This window comes from Parus major, chromosome 6 (genome assembly GCF_001522545.3).
Source record: "Parus major isolate Abel chromosome 6, Parus_major1.1, whole genome shotgun sequence".
In the NCBI taxonomy this organism is placed as follows: domain Eukaryota; kingdom Metazoa; phylum Chordata; class Aves; order Passeriformes; family Paridae; genus Parus; species Parus major.
The window spans coordinates 14,077,343-14,093,466 of NC_031775.1; the positions used below are offsets into that span (position 1 = coordinate 14,077,343).

Genomic DNA, 16,124 nt, shown 5'->3' on the forward strand with positions numbered 1-16,124 from the left:
TGCTGGTGTTGGGAGAATCATCCAGGAGAGAGGTGGGGTACTGAGGGTCAGGACTTCACTCAGTGGTGCCAAGTTTTCTCCAGCTGTGTAGTATTACAAAAATAAAAATCTCCATCTATCTGTGTTTAAATACCATTTCTTTTTCTGCCTGCCTAGCTGCCTGAATAGAGAATTTTAGTGTGTGGCTATCCTGACGGATGGGATTCATGGGCCATTTTCTTAACTTCTCTGATCACACAGGGGAGATACTTTATTGTGTGGAATTTTTGCCAGAATATTTCTCTGAAGCAGCAGTTTCTTGAAGATTCATATCAGTGAGCTGATTTTGCTAATGCTCTTTTAATGTGCTGGTTTACTTCATATTTGTCATTCATTTGTTGAATGGGAGCGTAAGGGTGAATGGTAACATACAAAAGCACATTGTCAACAACTGACAGGTGTTTGTCCAAAGTGGTCCTGCTGGAAAGTTGTAGATAACTAACTTGTTTGCTCCCAAACAGGGAGAAAACAAGAGGATGCGTCATTCATTCAGAAATCATGGCAGTAGATGGGGTAGAGGTGCAGCCAGGCAAATGAAGGATGCTATCACCTTGCTCGTCTGCAAAAAGTGGAGATAAGCATCACATGACACTATCAGAATCATATCCTGACAGCGTGACAGGGTTCTACAGCCTGCACCCCCAGGAATGTGTGGCATCATGGAGGATATGGTGAGCACAGCTCCTGGCTGGGAAGGACACCATCAAGAAAGAAACATACAGCCACAGGGAGATAACTTCCCTGAGGTTTCATGTCACCACAGTTGCCTTTAGTGTTTTGTTGCAGTTGCCAGTACCACAGCATGAAAATGAACAGATTAAATGCACTTCTTACTCTAAACAGTGCAAGTATTATTTAAGGTTAAAATTGGTAAGATCTCTTATCACTGTCAGCTAATCACAGCTTACCACACAAATATCTCTCTTACTTGGTTTCCAGGGGCTTATTGTCTTCCCTTGGCTCCCAACATAATTGTGTGTGTTCTTCCAAACTCAGTTCCACCAGAAAGATGAAGTTCAGTTTAAGTTCTTATCAGGAGGATTTTAAGTCTGTTCAGAGTCACACCTGGGGCCGAAGAGGCCAGCAAGATCCAGAAAGGGGAGATGGGGCATTAAGGTTAAGCCAGAGAACTGCTGGGCACTAGCACCCTCCCTGGCTTGGCAGCAACCAGCACAGCATGTGGAACTGCAGCTTCAGTGACCTGCTCTGCTCCTTCTTCAGCCAGCAGCCCCTTAGTCAAAATACTGCTGTAAAGCTAAAATCAAAGTGATTATACCAAGGGAGGGATCTGTTTCAGCAGAATAGTTTTCTAAATTGAATTAAACTGCTGTTCAAAGTGTGCTTCCTTCAGAGATAGAAGTGTGATTTTACCTCTTTCTATTCCTCGTGTCTCTGCAAAACTGAATCACCTGAGAGGGGACAGCTTCATGCTTCTCCATATCTGGGCATTTCCACTAAAACTGAGCCAGCTTTTCATAGCAAAACCATGATGTTTAAATTAAGAGCCTTGGTTAACTTACTGCTCCCAGACTAAATCACAGAACACTTAGAGAAACATCATCTTATTTTACACCTGAGCACATCTTTCACTGCTGGTGGGGCTGACAGCATCTCTTGAAGACACAAGACTTCAGGAGAACAGGTGCTTTATAGTATTTCTATTTGCTTGGCACTTCAAATCTTTGCACCAGCCAGCTTCAGATTTTTCTTCAGCAGCTGTAAATGTAACTCATGGTTTTGGGGAGACTGAGGTCTGACAGCCTTATGTAGAAACCATTTAATGGCACTGTTCTCCCTTTAAATGAAAGAATCATTTCTTGTGCTGAAAGAAATTTAAAAATTGATATGTTTTGGGCATAAGTTGGTATTGCTGCATTAAATGCAGAATCTTTTGTCTCCCCATAGAAGTATGAGGACCAGCAACCTTGCCTTAGGTACAGGCACACTGAAAGAGAGAATCGCAGACACTCACCTGCAATTTCAGCAAGGGCATTTCTGAAGACAAGTAGTACTGCAGGAACCAGGTGCATTTATGGTTGGTCATGAATAAATAATAATTATATTAAAAGTGTAGGGTTGACTGGGCAGGCTTCCTATTCTGGAACTGGAACCTCCTCTAAAAATCTTTAGCCATTTGTCTTGTGATTGAAAGCTGCATGATGTTTCCACATTGGAGCTCATTGCAGGGAAAAGCTTAAAGCTGTCAGTTGTTCCAAAAGCTAATGGAGACATTAAAAATATAGCAGCTTACTGGGGAGAAAACAGGGTGTGTGGGGAACACGTGTTACTAGCATATGCTGTAACTGGACTGTAAGTGGTCTCCACATATTCATGAATGATGGCTGACCTCTACTCTGCTAGGGCACATGTGTGCACGTCCATCATGACAACACACTCTGAACTTACTCCATCAGAGGCTCTTGGGAACATAATCCCGATATCTGTCTCCAAATATAACTCTGCTGGTCTGCAATATAAGGCAGTGGGGAGAGCTACTGCAACGAGGAGCCATTTGGAACCTGCTGTAGTGATATTCACAGAGATCTCTGTGCCTGGTTGATGACCTTCTTCACTAAGAGGCAAATGTCTGCAGCTTGTAAAAGAAAAGGATGCCTCTGAATGCCTTTCCACTTTTAAAAGTTCCTCAGTGCCGGCTCAGCAGAGCAAGTGAAACCCACAAAAGTGGCAGTGCTTACTGTGCTTGTTCTGTGTGAATGTATGCAGCCATACATCTGGACAAGGAGGCTTGTCCCAAGCAGGGGACTGGGAATAATTCTTGGAGCTGCCTGCAACTTAGAGCTAGAGCTTTTACCTCAGCCAAACCACTAACTAGGAACTGTTTCAAAGTCAGTTCCTGTGGAAATAAGGCCAGCAACGTCTCTCTGCTTCAGTGTCCTCCTTTTTAATCCATTTTTAAAACAAGACTGCAGAACAGTTCACAGGGGATTGAGAAAAACTCATTCATTTGTATCTAAAGAACACCAGGATCCTTGGAGAAAAGTTCCTTATTAGAGCTATAATGAATACAAAAAATAAGAACAATTCTGTTATCACTGTGAAGTTGCAGGGATTTGGTCAGCATCACTTGACTATAGCTTTATTTGTCCTGTGGATTACGAGAGAAGAAGAAATCATCCTCTCTAAGTATTTTTGAATATGGAGAATGAAAATTATATATTGCAATCTTTTAAAAGAAAATTAAAACTTTAACTCTGAGGTGTGTGTAATAAAATGGCACTTTAATTCTCTAGTGAGCCATGCAGGCTTCTTCTGTTAATTTATTCACTTCTTTTCTTTTTGTGCTTCATGTAATATTCTGAAGTTATTAATGTGGCAATATATTTGACCACAAAAACCTGCCTTCTACTGTTGTTAAGATTGTGAATTAACTCCACAGTGGAAGTCAAGAGGCAAAGGCAAAGAGATCATGCTTAGGATAAAATGATTAACAACATGACAGATACACAAGATCTTCTAGTAGAAGGTTTTCCCAGGTGTCCTGCCATATGTATGTAGGCTTAGGTCTGTCAAGCCTGTGGGACTCCCACTGTCAGTATTGTGTCTCTGTAGTGCAGACACCTGTGAACACACACCTGAGCTGCTGCTGTGACCCCTGGGACACAGCACGACTCCCTCTGAACAGCACTGCAAGCAGTGGTGTGCTTGGATACCCTCCAATGCCTGGGGAGGGTGCTAGGTGCCAGGCTGAGGTCTCTGCATCACACCTCCCTGTACAGCACACACTGCAAAATCCACTTGGTAAGGAGGCACCTCAGCCCTTAAATGACTTGTATGTCATCTGTCTTAGCTGGGTAACCCAAAACCCAGCAGCAGCCAACAGAATGGAATTTGGTGGGATGACTTCAGTGCAGTGCAATCTAAACCATATCTTCATAGTTTTACAAATATTTCCAGGACTAAGATGTAGTCCTAGAAATGCCCCATCAATTTCATTTGTACCTCTCAGCTGCATTATCAAAGGCTGACACTTCACCTTGTAGTGATTGTAGCATAAAGCCTTGACTTACCAGTGCCAGACTAGGTTGTAGGTGCCTTTCTCATCAGACTTGTTTCGTTATCCCTGTGTTTAGGCACTTGTAGGGCTCATCCTGCATCAGTGGTACACTTTACACTGAATGCACAGTGTAATTAATGGGTACAGGTTCAGGACTCCCTCTCTATGGGGTTTTGGCAATAACAGGGAAAAACTGGGGGAAAACCAGGGTTTTGTTAGGGGTAATTGCTAGGATGAATATCAGGCACAAGGAATGGGAGTAGTTAAGGAGAAGCTAAGCTGAATGGTGTATTCTACACACAGCATCAGGAATTACTGAGACCTTGGCTCTGCTGTGGATGCATCACACACTCCTGGGGCAGCCTGGAGTGGCTGTCTTGGCAGAGAGCCATAAGGAGCAGGGTTTTCCAAAATGCTTTTCTCAAGCACAGTATTGCTGTGTTGGATCTGTGTATCTCCATGCTGGTGAGCTACACTCATGCCTCCAAAATGTCTGCTTCATGCTCAGTGGTTAGAAAGGCACACAGATGACTGGGAAAGGGACCAAGAATAGCATTGTGTCCCCACATAAATCCATTCTGAATAGTCTATAGTGATTGCTGTCACCTCAAAGCAGTTGTAAGAGTAGATTAAGAAGGTCCAGAGAGTACAAGTGTAGAGAAATGTAGAATATTTTCTTCCATCAGAAAGGCCAGGAGCTCCAGTTTTGTTGTGTGAGCCTTCACTTGATTCCTGAGCTCCCTGACTCTTGGCACAGATAAAAGAGTGCTTGGTTGGTGCTGTCTTTGCCAGGGACTGGGCAGAGGCAGGTTGCATCACCCTAATCCTTTGCTGGACTTCTTCAGGAGAAAAATGAGGTAAAGTTAAGGTGAATTTTTCACTCAGTGAAGAAGAGTTGAACCTATAACTACTCACTCCCCTCACTGCTTCCAGGCAGAGAGCTGCTGAAGTGGGGTCAAGCTATGGCCATCCTCTCCTCTGTCCTCCAGTTCTTGTGATCAGCACACCAAGAGCTGAGCACATGCACTTTTCACAGGGCTGTCAAATAAACAGGGGAAGGAGACACACTTCAAGACTCATTTAATTGGAAAAGAGCACCTGTCTTTTTAGGCAAAGGCAGTGTTTGTTTGTCACTGCAGTCAGCAGAAGGCCCAGAAGGCCCCTTAGGCACCTGATTGTGTTAGGAGGAGCTGTCAGGTCATGATGCAGCACCCTTAGTGCTGGCAGCCTGGGGAAGGGGAGGTGGGCTCGGTGTCAGCCCTGGGGTATCGCTGCCAGCAGCACTCAGCACCCCTGGCTCTCTCCAGGCTCTGTGGCCTGGCCATCTCACACTGTCCCAGCCACAGCGGGGGAAGGAGATTTCCTCTGTGCAGTACCTGGGTATGTGTCTCTTGAGTTCCACTTTCTGGGTGAAATGCTGTTTCCTGACTGACTCTGAAATGAAATACAACCTGCTCTGCATATATGGACTTGTTACTGGTGAGGGCTGGCACCCTGTCTTGCTCAAATTTGGCAGCAGTTTCGGTGTCCACCACCTCTGTCCCTCTTTCCAGCCTAGCTCTGAAATCCCGATGCATTGCAGAGGTCAGGAATGACACTCAGGTCTTAGGGCAAAAGCTCAGGGCAAAGGCTGCTCGGGGTGTGGTGCATGCCCAGCACCATGGGCAGGACAGGGCTTCTCCAGCAACATGACAGCTCAGCATGGTTTGCTTTGGGAGGTTGGAAGGAGTCACTTAGAGGAGAATACTTAATTTGTTTTGGTGCATTTGATTTGACCCTATGCAATCTTAATCTGCTCATATTTCCTGCTGGAAAATTCACAATGAATATACAGATATAGAACCAGACCTGAAAATTTTAGAGGAAAAACAATGATTTTGCTTGTATTGCTACTCTTTATTATTTTCTTAAATTTTTACAATTTTCTCATTATCCCTACTCCCTTTAAATCTCCTCTGGTGTGTATTTCATTTGTATTCCCTTGCTCAGGGGACCTCAGTCATTGCTGGGTTTCTATCCCCTTTCTAGGGCCAAAGTCCTGCCACCTCTCTTCAGCTGTCTCAGTGCTTGGTGCCTGGGCTAAGCCACTCAGGAAGGCTTCCTCTCTTGTCTGCCAAGTGTCCTGAGACTCTGATTCTTCCTGTAAGGAAGAAGGGCATTTCAGACATCCCTGAGGTGTCTGCAAACCTCCAGGGATGAGGAAAGGAGCCAAGATCAGTTTAAACTTGCAGAAGGTGAGCAGTGGGTGTGATGGTTCTCGCCTTCTTGCTCTACAGGATGTTTGGCACTGGAGTTTTTCTCTAGCTCACATTGTGAACTATTAGTGCATCCAATACTGAAACAAGTGTTTTTAAGTGTCTCTGTCCCCTGAGGGTGAATTGTTTAATTCCTGTGCCCTCCCTATAATAATAAATAATATCTTCTATTTATAGAGCTTCAAAGTTTCCCAAAGAGCCACCTTTGGGATAGAACATACCAACAGTTAGTGCATAGAAACCCTAGACAATAACTTAAGACATATGAATGTATCCAGTTGAAGCTGAAGCTGAGATTTCCTTTGGCAGAAGATAATTGTAAAAGTTATTAATTATTATTGTTTATGCAGCCCTAAACTCAAGAGTAATAGGCACTTTTAAAATACTACCAGCAGTTAGAAAAAAGCACAAAGGTATTACAATCATAGCACAGTAATTTGCAGAAGGCAGAATGTGCTAGTAAAAATCCTCCCTTAGAGGTTTTTCCATGCAGGACTCGGCATAAGCTATTAAATAGTCCATAATGCCACAAGAGGAGAAAGATGGCTTTTTCATAAGTTCCCTGTGTAAATTTGAGCATACAGTTAAGTTGCTCTGAAGCTAAAAATATGTCTACACAGCATGTTGTGGGTGTTTAAAGGTGAGATCTGGAAAAAATTCCAGTGCAAGATTCATTTGATATGAATCCCTATGTATTTTGAAGGGTGATTTTATTTGAATTGACAGTGGTTGGGATTTTTTGTCTTAAGCAACAGGAGCAGTGTATATAAGCCTGGATTTATATTTATATATCATCTCTAATTGCAAGGTTAGGTGTTTGCTCACTCTTGTAGCAGCCACAGTGGAAACCACTGATATACTGAAGGATTATTATTAAAATCTCATGTACTTCACAAACTAATGTAGCTCAAATGAAAATAGAAGGACTGTGTGATTATATTGGAATTATTTCATAGGAACAGTGAGTCTGCAAATGATTTTTGAAGGAACTATGAAATTTCATGACTAATTTTTTTGCATTGATGCGCGAATAAATGGTAAAGCTGTGAAAAGTGTGAAGGAAAATGTGAATCAGCACACTGGAATTAACCATTCATCAAGGCATCTAATGCTGAACAACATAAAAATACTCTTTTTTAAGAGTGTTTCATTTTTATGCTTTTTGATACACAGCATCCGTTCCTTGCTTCCTTTGTATTTTCTGATCTTGCATTACTAGTATGGAGGTTTTGTATTTTTTTCTTCAATTGTTTTCCTTAAGATCTGTAACTTTTCAGAAAGGGTAGAGATGATTTTTTTCAATGGAGATGTTTCATGCTTATCCTGCTCAACTAAGCTGGAAAAAAGACTAGTCCAAGGTCTCATTAGCATCCCTCCTGTGAGGACAGCACAAACTGTCTGAAGCAAGGAGCAAGCAGAGCATGTTCCAGCTCCCACTCATGTCTGTGGATTGGTTTCTGTTGATTAGAGCTGGCTCAGCTGCATATGCCAGGCTGCTTCTGCAGTAAATGTCGATTTCCAAAATACCCAGCTTTCGTGCGCCACTTTGAAATGTGTGAGATGCTGCACAGGACTGGAATATTGAAATCAGAGGGACTTGTGATCCCAAATGACATGGGTTGAGAAGTGTTGCCAGTGGAGACATCAAACCTTGCCTCTTTGTTCAGGCCTGCCTCCATACACAGTCATTTTCTTAATGGATTTCAGATGCACACTGGATGTGGGAATTGCTGCTGTGTTTTGAAAGAGCAATACTTTCTGTCACTAACTAAAAGGCTGCAATGAAGATGCAGTTTGAGCTTGCAGTGCTTTAGCGCTTCAGTCTGTGCTCTGTATTGAGTGCAAACACTTCTGAAATCAAGGAGAATATCTGTATGAGTGTCATTATGGGTCAGGTAAAAGCCTTGATTTTGTGAGCATGTTTAGTTTTGTTCCTAAGAGAAGAGTCCCTAATCTCTGAAGGAAGATAATTAATCATGTACCTTTTTGCCGCATTAGAATTTTCACCAGTAATAATTTCATTATTGCTTTATGTTTATTTTATTTGATCTAAAACACTTTTGTAAAGTTTAAAGCAAATCAGTTGATGACTTTTTTTGAAAAACAGTATTTATCTCTTTATTCCCATTATATTTTTATTCAAATATTTGACAGCATGCATTTTCTAATGAGTTTAGCAGACTAGAAACATTCAAAAAATGCCTGAAGGCAGTGGTTTATATGATCATAATTCAAACCACATGCCTTTTCCTTAATGGAATGAGATTAAAGAATTATTTTGCTTGCATTTGTCAGTTTATTGATACCAGCCACTTTAATACATTTCGTACAGTGACTTTCAGTCCCAGGAATCACTTTACTGCTAGGAGTAGTCTCTGATTATCTGGGACTCAATTAATTAATCGTTATTAAGGGGATTTGAGATGGTTTTTAGGCCTGGGGGAATTCTTAGGGTGTTTTCTGATGGCATCTTCCTGTCTACCCCACATATATCACCGACTCAATTTTCCAAGTTCAACTACAGGGAAAGTATGAAAATCCATCCCTAGCTGCCCAGTTCACCCAATTCCCTGGACAGATTTTGCCATGGACCTTTCAGGTGGGTTCTGGGCTGTGCCAGGCGGCTCAGGTGTGCTGCACAGGGAGGAGCTGGGAGCAATTCCTGCAGCACAGCAGCACGGAGGAGTTCTGTCTCTGAATTCCCTGGTTCCATTTCCTCGCTTTTCTGCAGTGGTTGCTTTTCTGTTCCTCATTTGGCTCCTTTCTTCTCAGTCATTATTTAGTGCTGTTCTGCAGAGAAGCACATTTGCTATCTTTCAGGCCAGGTTTTTAGCTGTTCTTGGCCTTGCTGTGTTTGCATGAATTCCTCCCACTAACACTGATAATCTCACTGCTTGTTAATCTTCCATTCCTGACATTCAGCAAAACCTTGAACAATTACACATTGGCTTTTTCTGAAAGGATGGACATGAACTTCTCATTCACTCTCTAGTGCTTTCTGGTTTGCTGAATGCTGATTTTAGATTGCTTGCTTTTCTTAAGCGTGACTTAAAGTCATATCACTTTGGAGAGACAGTATTATAATTACTTGGATTACTGGAATGAGAAATGCAAACAGCTGTGTTGCTTCTTGCAGTTAAGGGGTGTGCTCTGATCTGCTGGTGGACTGGAAGCAGGTTAAGCAAGTGTGTTTGCTGTGCCTTGCATACTCCTGGTACCTGTTTTTCTGCCAAGACACGCAAAAAATAAATATTCTTCAAAAACTTTGTGGTTTCTAATAATTCTTTCCTGAGAACTAGGAAGAAAGTTGGTTTGAGAAGGAGGAAGTGCAAATTTAAATTTCGTCTCAGTCTGATTCATATCTGGGCTGAAACCTTTCTCCTAAACCAGCTGGCCTCCCCTTCACTGTCCACTGGTGCTCCAGTGTAAAATCATACAGGGAGATATTTTGCACCCCAGTATCTTCTGAACACATTTTTCAGGACTTCTGAGTTTTTGAGATAATGCAGATATGTTTTGATACTTCATTGACTTCTGAGGAATAAAATTGCATTATTTTATTTTCTTCTGCTGTGCTTCACTCTTTCTTCTTCTTGGCCCACAGAAAGTGTATTCTACAAACCAGAAAATGAAAACCCATGTAATTCAGGCAACTCATTGGATTATAACAATGTTTTATCCTTTCTCTCTTCACCCAGAGCTAAACACACATTTGTACCTCAGTACCTCTATAGTACCAGCCGAACTGCAGCATAACACAACTTCCTCTTATAATGCAACATACCACAACTTCCTCTTGTCATTTCCCATCCTCTGGAGGGAGTCAACCCCTCTCACACTGCCCAAACTCCATCTCTCACCTGTGAAGGAACCTGGGACAGGACAGGGACAGTGACTCTGTGGAAACTTCCACAGGAATTCATCCAACGTGTCTTGTAAAATGCAAAATACTGCATGAAATCTGGATGGAGGAATGTGGGGCTGGAACAAATATCATGCTGTCTGGTTCACCTTGTCTGTGGTGGGGTGAGAGAGTGCAAAGTACTGAGAGCAGCCATGTGACACCTCTGGATTGACTAGACTTCTAGCTGCCTGGGCTCTCATACGATCCCCTAAAAATAGCCCCTTATGGTTCCCATCATTGTTTGTCCAGCTATTTTAATTAGCCTGTGGTCTCTGGTTTTTGCTTTGCAGTTTGTAAATGGGAAATATTTACTCTAGGCCAGTAACCCCACATTCTTCCAACCTTTTCTTAAATTAGATAGATTATAGCTATGTTTATAAATTACCTAATGCGTTCGGCCTAATATCTCTAAATGTCACTGGCTTCTACATAATGTTTTTAATGAGAACTAATTTTAGATCACTCAGACTATTTACAGATATTTTTTTCCCACATCTGATATGTCACAAGTGTGCTCATTTCTTAAACTTTGGTTGAAAGGCTGGTTTATTGCATGTCCTGGCACAGGCTGAACCTGTCCTGCAAAGTGCTGTCAGCTTTTGCTGGCATATCCTGATGAGAAGGGAAAGATTTCCAAGGAAAATCGATTCCCAGAAGGCAGATAGGTACTTAGCATGTTTTTTGGCTATTTAAGGTAGTGCAAACCCCTTGGAAAATGGGCCCAGGTAGAAGAGTGTTTTGCAGGTTTAATTGTTACTCGTAGATTAATTTAGCCTTCTTCTGCTGTTTAATGCTCTCTGCAGTTAGTTTCTTTATTGCCACATCTATCTTCCACTCTTGGCAGAGTGTTTAATAGTGAAGCAGTTATGCAAAGGCATCTTTCTGGGGTTCTTCAGGTGCAATCACTGTATGTGAGGTGGATGTGTTACTGGTAAAACATGACTGCTCCCGACTGAAATGTCAGTTTGATTTGGGGGAAATAGGCAGGATGAGCTTGTCACTGACACCTTGCCAAAAGTGTTCCTGAGGCTGTGCTTTTAGAGTCCTTCTAGTCTACATTCTGTCCCCAAAAGCCAAAAGAGAGATGCTGAGCCCCAGACTGGTGCCATGGTCGGGCACTTCACAGAGTTTTAGGATGAGTGCTCCAGGCTGGAATCCAGACAAGTTGTTTCTGAGTCAGCTGAGTCTGGGTGCTATTGATGGCACAGCAGCAGGGAGAGGAGATCAGGAGATCAGAAATTCTTTTAAATTTGTATTTAAGGTCTTATTCACAGATGGACAAAAAGATTGTGGAATCAATGTCTGCCAGTGATCATAAATGCAGTCAAAGCCAAAATGTAGCAAAGTTTGTTGGTTTCGTAAGAAATATGATTTCAGAGAAGAAACATAACAATTTATTTTTTTTAGGAATTAGTATCTTTTATTACTTTCTGATGGCAGGATGAAAATAATTGTGACTTTTTTATATTAAACACCATATTATAAAATTATGAAAGATGGAATTAAGGAAATATTTCTTTTTTGTTGAGTCCTTCTCAGATTTCTTCCAGAGCTTCCTTTTGCAGAGACTTTTTACTTTGCTAGGTTTCATTCAAAGCTGCAATAAGGACAAATAGGGAAAAAATGCAGTGGCTTAAAAAATTCCTTGTCAGAAATCTAGGAGTTCCCAGAGCTGGGACCAATGAACTGCATCTTCTGGCAAGGTTTGAACCCCAAGGATTAGACCTGGAGAGAGGCTGTGGATGACTCCTGCATCTGTCTCATTGCACAAATTCTGCATAAAGGGTTGTCGTGGTTTAAAACCAATAACTAAGAAAATTACTTATTTCTTGCTGTGAGATATGGATTAGAATAAGGGCAAAACAGGCATAAAACTTAAAAGGAATAAAGAAAGTTTATTGACAAACAACAAGAATAAGAACACCAGAATAAACTTCTAGAAAAACCTTTTCATCCCTTATCTATTTACTATTCTCTCGTTCACATGACAACAGAGACAAAAACTTTGGAACTTTGGTGGTTAAAACAGTCTCAATTCTTGCTACAGTCTTTTCACTTGTCTTTGTAGAGAAACAGAAGTTTCTTCCTGTTAATTTATGGAGTTTCTTACACGAAAACTATTTTTGTTATAGTTTTCCATTGCCCTGATATCAGCTGCCCAGAGCTGCTGTTATCAGAGCCCACCCCTCCCATTTTCACATCACTCTGAGATGTGTATGGGTCATGAGTCGAGGGATTGTATTTTTTAAGGATGAGTATTCAAAGGTAAAAAAAAGTCTTCTTCATCTGCTTCTGTGAGCTTCACTAGACAACAGTTTTCTCATTGCCTTTCAAGGCTTCAAATCTCTCAGCACTTCACTATACCATAATTGCTCAAGTTTACACTTTGAATACTTTATTCCTCCCTGCATACTTATCATGAATTAAAGGAGCTTTTTCCAGGACTTTATTGTCTATCTCCATAGTTTAACAGAAAGACATTTCAGCTAAATTAAAGCATCTTCTTAATTCTCTACCTTTCTTGAAGTTTCTTTTCTTTCTTGTCACTGGTAGTTTATAAAGTCTCTTTTCATGTTGATCATTCTCCTTTTCTCTCCCTGGATAAAAAAGTTAATCCGCAAGTCTCATCTGGGTAATGAAAGAGTTAAAATCTTGCCCAGGCTGTTGTAGGTAGTTCTGTGGCCTCGGCTGGTGCAGGAACTGAAGCCGTCTGTGATGGAGAGTTCCTCATGGCTGCTCTGAAGAGTGTGGAGACCGTCTCTGCTTGTTGCAGGCTCAGAGCCCCTCTCCTTCTTCACTCGGCAGTTTCTGGTGAATTCCATCACGGCAAAACCTGCAGCCAAGCCAGGAACCGGCCCGGCCCAGACAGGGCTCGGGGCAAACCCCCCGCAGGCCCCATCTCCCAGCCGGGAGATGCAGCAGGCCCGGCCTGGCCCCCGCCCGGCCGCATGGCCGGGCAGAGAGCGAGAGGCCGGAGCTCTGCTACCTTTCACCGCCAGGAAACAAAGAGAACTCAGAGAGTTCTGGTTTTACACTTTAAGGTAGGGTTCACAAGTTGATCTCACTTTTCAATGGCCTAAACTGCTGTCAATTCTTGGAAATGACTGATAATTGGTCAGGAGGAAAAACTCCCATCAGCCATCAGCACTTCTAACTTCCCCTCTTTCCTCAGCTTTGCTTTAAAGGTAAAGCTACCCCATGACAAGGGTGGATAAGCAGCTCTTCCAGAGGGGTGGAGAAATGTCCCCAAGGAAAGAGACCATAGGACTGCTAACGGTTCTCAGGTACTGGGGACCTTTATGTGCTCACATACCTCTTCTCAGCTGGGTTTGTCAGGACAGAATCTGGTTCAGACCAGGATGTGTAAGGGGCTGCACACAGACAGAGAGAAATATGACCCATTTCCCCTGATACTGTGTGCAGCATATAGAAGGAGGTGCTGGCAAGAAAATGCACCCTTGATCTTGTTCCCCTTTGGGACAGAAAATACCTGAACAATTCCCTGCTTCACTGCTTTTGTATGACCCAGAGGCTGCTCTGTCCAGCTAATGTTCTTCACTTACCTACACACCTTGTCCAGTGCCCAAAGATCACATTATTCCACTCCCTGTGATAATAGTCAACAAATCATTCAATCTGTGGCTGCCAGGTAAGAACTGAACCTGTGTTGCTCTGCTGAACAAAAAGTGCTGTAAGCAAACAACTGAAAATTCAATATAGTCCTATTGCTCTCATGGGTTCCTAAATAGACCCCTTGCTTGTTAATGCCTTGAGAATTATAAAACATTTAATTTCTGCAACCAAAACAGTTTGGTGCTTGAGTTTTCCTAGTCCAGGGTGATGGTTTCATGTCTGTTTATAATCAGTTCCACTTTTTGGTTTCCATGTACCAGGGACTTTTTGCATGTGATTGGTGCATTGACCCCTCGGGGTCTGCATATTGCTTCTCTGGGATTTGCAGCTAAGGTAACAAAGGAAAAAAAAAACTGTTTCTGTCAGTAGGGCAGAATTCCATTTATTTCCCTGGAGAGAGTGTTGGGATAGGATACAAATCAGAAAAGGCTGAAAGCAACTGCTCTTGCGTAAGGCTCTCTTGTCAGAATTCTCAGCATTGCCAAGCATATGAAGTTTCAAGTGTGTGTGTGAAAGATGGAGTTCATTATGCATGCAAACATACAGGCATTTTCCATTGACGTACTCGTGCAAATTGCATACTGTTTTCATACAAGTTTAAAATTTCAATCCAAATTTCTGTCTAAAAAGGTCCAGTGTGATCTGTTATTTCTCGACACTCACTGAAAGAAAGCAGCAGGAATTTTTGCTTTTTAAATTTCCTGGGAGCAGGATAACAACATCTAAGTGCCACTGGGTTGTGTTTCCTGTGTGTTACTCAGTAATTTTCCCCAGAAGTGCTTTTATTTTAATGGCAGGCCATCTGATCCCAGAGTCTCATCTGAACACTGAATTAGCAAATATTTATTGTCACAGTTTTTGAACAAGTTTTATGCCTATCCCAAGATTTGAGCCCTTTCAAAGCTGGAGTCTGTGAACTACATTTATCCTGATGAATAATGTTAACCCCAGTTGCTTTCACGTGAGAGGCCTGTTTTGGATTTTCCAAGCAATCAGCCAACCTTCCTGCATTAGCAGTTACCATTTCCACAGGGATCTTCCTAGTTGTGATTCAGCCTCTCAGCAGTTCACAAGTTCAGGGCTTACAGAAAGCAGGGCTATACCTGCCTCTCTTCATAGACAGCAGAGATAGGTGTATTTTTAGCACAAGTATTCCAGAAATACATTCCTCCCCTCTTTAGAAATCTGTGGGAGAGACAAACACACATACAGACAGTTTTGCTGACATTAGTGGCAGTGGGTGCCTCAAAACTAGCTTTTCCACTGTTTGTAATCCCAAACACCTTTTTCAGTGTGCACCAGTTCTCTCCTGTGTCTCAGTCCATAGGTGTCATGATACAGCAGACCTTTGTGCGTGAGGACTCTTACAGGTGCAGAGTGTGGGCAGCTATTGGAACTCTGTAATTCCAGGCCAGAACTTGGCACTTAGAAGTGCCCTGTTGGTTGGCAAAACCAAAATTCAGTTTGGGATTAGTTAGGAGAAATACTTGAGCACCAAAAGCCCAGACTAGGACTTCAGGAGAGTCATCTTTGCAAAACCTTCCTGCTGGAATCTCAGGTTAAAACTATACCTCCCTCAGGTCGGGAATTCAAAGCAGAAGGTTGCTTTGGAGAAGGCAGGTCATTGTCCCTCCAAGGAGGTGCAAGCCTGGGCTGCTCTTGCATCTCAGGGAGAATTAGTTCATCACAAGTGTCCTGCTGCTTTGGGGATTCTCAGGCAGCAGAAACTTGCGCCAGCTCTTTTTAACATGCAAATGACCACTGGGCTTACATGGAGTCCTGCTCTGCCATGGAAGCAGGAGTTGGGCTGTAATCACAGGAGATCCTGCTCTTCATTTTGCTGTAGGCCATGGTTCAAGTCCAGCATGATGCTGAACCCCAGGAGAGTCCATGACTCCAGTAAGGAGCTGTGCACATCCCTTGTTCAGATCTGCAGTACAAAAACATAGCTTGTTGACTTCATGGCATATTTCCCCCACTATCCAACATCCTATTGCAGTGCTCTGAATAAAATCCAATGCTGGCACGTACCTTCCAGCAGGGTGGCTGATCCTGTGTGCTTTGGAAGGACGGTGGAAGAGGTCCTTACTCCAAGAACTCCAAGAACACTGACTACATGTGTCCAGCCTCGATGATGAAATGAGCTATTTATGAAAAAGCACCCATAGGACAGCAATGTGTTACTCGTGTGCATATGTACACAGTATTTTTAGTGGTGACCCTAATAAACACTTTGCCTCCCACCTGTAGGTACAGAACTGCAGTGCCCTAAGGTTTG

The 16,124-nt window shown here is 42.5% G+C and overlaps 2 long non-coding RNA genes across 2 annotated transcripts; one reads left to right on the forward strand and one right to left on the reverse strand.

Annotated features, from left to right (window-relative positions):
* The first annotated feature begins 3,688 nt into the window (after positions 1–3,688).
* LOC117244676 lies at positions 3,689–15,683 on the forward strand. The gene is made up of 3 exons (XR_004498185.1): positions 3,689–3,698; positions 6,268–6,271; positions 15,217–15,683. It is a non-coding gene; the product is annotated as an uncharacterized LOC117244676 (long non-coding RNA).
* On the reverse strand, positions 13,430–16,118 carry LOC107207107. Its single transcript, XR_001522614.3, has 3 exons — positions 15,878–16,118; positions 15,618–15,776; positions 13,430–15,031 (listed from the first exon to the last, which is right to left on the reverse strand). It is a non-coding gene; the product is annotated as an uncharacterized LOC107207107 (long non-coding RNA).
* Positions 16,119–16,124: the final 6 nt, after the last annotated feature.